Here is a 4,990-nt window from a genome sequence, read left to right on the forward strand (position 1 = left end):
TGCATGTCTTTCTTTTCTTAAAAATTTTCAAAAATATGTTCTTGCATGCATTCCTTGTTTTGATCTTAGTTTTTCATGTTTAATTTCATTTTTTTGTTTTTCTCTCTCATCATTAAAAATTCAAAAAGTTCAAAATTATGTCTTTTCAAGTCAATAATACAGAGAATTGAAGATTTAGAACATACAGCAGAGGAATCACAGAGAAAAAGCTGGGTGTTCAAAACGCCCAGTAAAGAAGGATTTTTGGCGTTTAAACGCCAGCCAGGGTACCTGGCTGGGCATTTAACGCCCAAGGAGGTAGCCAAATGGGTGTTAAACGCCAGAATGGATACCATTTTGGGCGTTTAACGCCAGGATAGCACCAAGGAGGTAATTTTGTTTTCAATTCAAATCTTTTTCAATTTTTCATGTTTTAAAACTAATTTTTCAAAATCTTATCTTTTTCATATCCTCTCTTATCAATCATATCCTTTTCAAAATCAAATCTTTTTCATTTTTCTTTTAATATTTTCGAAAATCCTTGCTAACAATTAATGTTGTGATTCAAAAATTTCATGTTTGTTACTTTCTTGTTAAGAAAGGTTCAATATTTGAATTTTAGAATCAGATCTTTTAATTTCTTGTTAGTCAAGTCATCAATTTTAAAAATCAAATCTTTTTTTTAATTGTTTTTCAATCATATCTTTTCAAACATATCTTTTTCCATCATATCTTTTTCAAATCACATCTTTTTAAATTCTAATTTCAAAATCTTTTTCTAACTTCCTATCTTTTCAAAATTGATTTTCAAATCTTTTTCAATTAACTACTTGACTTTTTGTTTGATTTTAAAAAAAATTTACTATTTCTTATCTTTTTAAAACCACCTAACTACTTTTCTCTCTCTAATTTTCGAAAACCACTAACTTCTTTTTCAAAATTCTTTTTGATTAACTAATTATTTTAAATTCTAATATCTTTTTATTTCAAAAAAAATTTTGAAAATTCTCTCTCTCCCATATCTTTCTATTTACGGACTAACACTTCTCCTCAATTAGCAATTCGGACTCTATCATTCTTTATATGTTCGAAATCTTCTCTACCTACCTCATCAATCTATTCCTTTTTTCCTCTGACACCTCAAAGAATCTCTATACTATGACATAGAGGATTTCATACCTTCTTGTTCTCTTCTTTTTCATATGAGCAGGAACAAAGACAAAGGCATTCTTGTGAAGCTGATCCTGAACTTAAAAGGACATTGAAGACGAAGCTAAGAGAAGCTAAAGCATAACACTCTGAAGAGGACCTGACAGAAAATTTTGAAAAGGAAGCAGACAAAATAGCCATGGCCGAACCCAACAACAACAATGCAAGGAAGGTGCTTGGTGACTTTACTGCACCTACTCCTGACTTTTATGGGAGAAGCATTTGTATTCCTGCCATTGGAGCAAACAACTTTGAGTTTAAGCCTCAATTAGTTTCTCTAATGCAACAGAATTGCAAGTTTCATGGACTTCCATTAGAAGATCCTCATCAGTTCTTGGTTGAATTTTTGCAAATCTGTGACACTGTTATGACCAATAGAGTTGATCCCGAGGTCTACAGACTTATGCTTTTCCCTTTTGCTGTAAGAGACAGAGCTAGTATATGGTTGAACTCACAACCTAAAGACAGCCTGAACGCTTGGGAAAAGCTGGTCAATGCCTTCTTAGCTAAATTCATTCCACCTCAAAAGATGAGTAAGCTTAGAGTGGAAGTTCAAACCTTCAAACAGAAGGAAGGTGAATCCCTCTATGAAGCATGGGAAAGATACAAGCAATTGATCAAAAGGTGTCCTTCTGACATGCTTTCAGAATGGAGCATCATAGGTATCTTCTATGATGGTCTATCTGAGTTATCCAAGATGTGATTGGACCATTCTGCAGGTGGATCTATTCATCTGAAGAAAATGCCTGCAGAAGTGCAGGAACTCATTGAAATGGTTACAAATAACCAGTTCATGCACACTTTTGAAAGAAATCCTGTGAACAATGGGACAACTCAGAAAAAATGAGTTCTTGAGATTGATACTCTAAATGCTATATTGGCTGAGAACAAATTATTGACTCAGCAAGTCAATCTGATTTTTCAGAATCTGACTGGATTGCAAGATGCATCCAGCAGTAATAAAGAAGCATCTTCTGAAGAAGAAGCTTATGATCCTGAGAACTCTACAATGGAAGAGGTGAATTACATGGTAGAACCCTATGGAAAAACCTATAATCCTTCATGGAGAAATCATCCAAATTTCTCATGGAAGGACCAACAGAAGCCTCAACAAGGATTCAACAACAATAATGGTAGAAGAAATAGGTTTAGCAATAGCAAGCCTTTTCCATCATCTTTTCAGCAACAGACAGAGAATTCTGAGCAGAGCATCTCTGGCTTAGAAAACATAGTCTCTGATCTATCTAAGGCCACTCTCAGTTTCATGACTGAGGCACGGTCCTCCATTAGAAATTCGGAGGCATAAGTGGGTTAGCTGAGTAAAAAAGTTACTGAAACTCCTCCTAGTACTCTCCCAAGCAATACAGAAGTGATCCAAAAAGAGAGTGCAAGGCCATCTTCACGTCTAACATGGCCGAACCTATAGAGGAGGAAAAGGCAGTGATTCCCAGTGAGGAAGACCTCATGGGACATCCACTGGCCAACAAGGAGTTCCCTATTGAGGAACTAAAGGAATCTGAGGCTCATCTAGAGACCATAGAGATTCTATTGAACTTTCTATTACCATTCATAAGCTCTGATGAGTATTCTTCCTCTGAAGAAGATGAAGTTGTTACTGAAGAGCAAGTTGCTCAGTATCTAGGAGCAATCATGAAGCTAAATGCCAAATTATTTGGTAATGAGACTTGGGAGGATGAACCTCCATTGCTCATCAGTGAACTAAATGCATTGGTTCAACTGAAGTTACCTCAGAAGAAAGAGGATCCTGGAAGGTTCTTAATACCTTGCAACATAGGCACTATGACCTTTGAGAAGGCTCTGTGTGACCTAGGGTCAAGTGTAAACCTCATGCCACTCTCTGTAATGGAGAAACTAGGGATCTTTGAGGTACAAGCTGCAAGAATCTCACCGAAAATGGCAGACAAATCAAAGAAACAGGCTTATGGGCTTGTAGAGGATGTCTTGGTAAAGGTTGAAGGCCTTTACATACATGCTGATTTCATAATCCTAGACACTGGGAAGGATGAGGATGAATCCATCATCCTTGGAAGACCCTTCTTAGCCACAGTAAAAGCTATGATTGATGTTGACAGAGGAGAGTTGGTCCTTCAAGTGAATGAGGACTACCTTGTGTTTAAGGCTCAAGGATCTCCTTCTATACACGTGGAGAAGAAGCATGAAAAGCTTTTCTCAATACAGGGTCAAACAGAGCCCCCACATTCAAACTCTAAGTTTGGTGTTTAGAGGTCATCATCATGCTCTGAGTATCTGTGAGGTTCCATGAGAGCTCACTGTCAAGCTATTGACATTAAAGAAACGCTTGTTGGGAGGCAACCCAATTTTTACTTATCTATGTTAAATTTCTATTTTCCATTGTTATTTTATGTTTTCTTTAGGATGATGATCATGTGGAGTCACAAAAATAAAAGCAAAAATAAAAAATAGCATTGAAAATAGCACACCCTGGAGGATGAGCTTACTGGCTTTTAAATGCTAGTAAGGGTAGCATATGGGCATTAAACGCCCAATCTGGCCCCATTCTGGGCGTTTAATGCCAGAAAAGGGCACCAGACTGGCGTTTAATGCCAGAAAAGGGCACCCAGCTGGCGTTAAATGCCAGAAATGGGCAGCAACCTGGCATTTAACGCTAGGATTGGCACTCAAAGGGGCGTTTACACGCCAGAATGGTGCAGGGATGAGAAATCCTTGACACCTCAGGATCTGTGGACCCCATAGGATCCCTACCTACCTCAATTCAATCTCTCTCTTCTTCATACATTCCAATAACACACTCCCCCAAAACCCTTCACCAATCACCTCCATCTCTCTTCCCTATCACCTCTTCACCAGTCACATCCACCCACTCTTCCCCGAAAACCCCACCTACCCCACCATTCAAAATTCAAAAACTTTCCCTCCCAACCCAACCTTCACTCACGAACACCCCTCTTTTCCACTCCTATATAAACCCCTCATCACTCCTTCATTTTCAAACATCATATATACTTTTCCTCTCCTTGGCCGAACCTTTCTTCCCCTTCTTCTCCTCCATTTCTTCTTTTTCTTCGTCCTTCTTTCTTCCTTTGCTCGAGGACAAGTGACGATTGGATTTTTGATGGTATAGAATTTCACAAATGAATTCTTGTTGTAAGTATAGTTTCTAAACCAATCAATAATCCTTTCATACAAAAAGTTGTTTGTCACTAGTACAAACCCCTAAAATTTATAAACCGAAGTATTGAACCTCGGGTCGTTCTCCCTAGGAATTGCAATGAAGTGTCTTGTTATTGGTTGTGAGTTATATTTGGGATTTTTAAGATTTTAGACAAGAATTATAAACGGCAAAGAAAATAAACTAACAACTAACAAAGCTTTTGGCAAGATATGAGAACTAGAAGTACTATCCTAGTCATCCTCCTCAATTGTGACCACAAATTATTCATTGCTACCACTTAGTTAACCTCTAACTATGGATGAAAGTCAAGTGGATGAATCAATTTAATTTCTCAAGTCCTAATCAACTCCTAAAGGAGAGACTAGTGTTAAAGGCATTCAAATCAATTAGCAACTTCTAATTATCAATCAACAAAGGAATTAGATAACTCAAGAGTCATTAATTACTCAGCCAAAGCCAAGAGGAACAAAATCTATACTAAAATCCAACCAAGCATTTCATTAAACACTTGGAAGGTATAAAAGAAAAGCAAAGTAAGTTGAAAACAAGAATAGAATCTAACAACAATTATTGCAAGGAATTAACAACAACAATCAAAAGAAACACAATTATTATGAATTACCTCAA

The 4,990-nt window shown here is 37.0% G+C and overlaps 1 non-coding gene across 1 annotated transcript; it reads right to left on the minus strand.

Moving 5' to 3' along the window:
* Nucleotides 1-1,723: 1,723 nt before the first annotated feature.
* LOC112699619 (small nucleolar RNA R71) lies at nucleotides 1,724-1,831 on the minus strand. Its single transcript, XR_003152563.1, has one exon. It is a non-coding gene; the product is annotated as a small nucleolar RNA R71 (small nucleolar RNA).
* Nucleotides 1,832-4,990: the final 3,159 nt, after the last annotated feature.

Source organism: Arachis hypogaea, chromosome 6 (genome assembly GCF_003086295.3).
Source record: "Arachis hypogaea cultivar Tifrunner chromosome 6, arahy.Tifrunner.gnm2.J5K5, whole genome shotgun sequence".
Taxonomy (NCBI): Eukaryota; Viridiplantae; Streptophyta; class Magnoliopsida; order Fabales; family Fabaceae; genus Arachis; species Arachis hypogaea.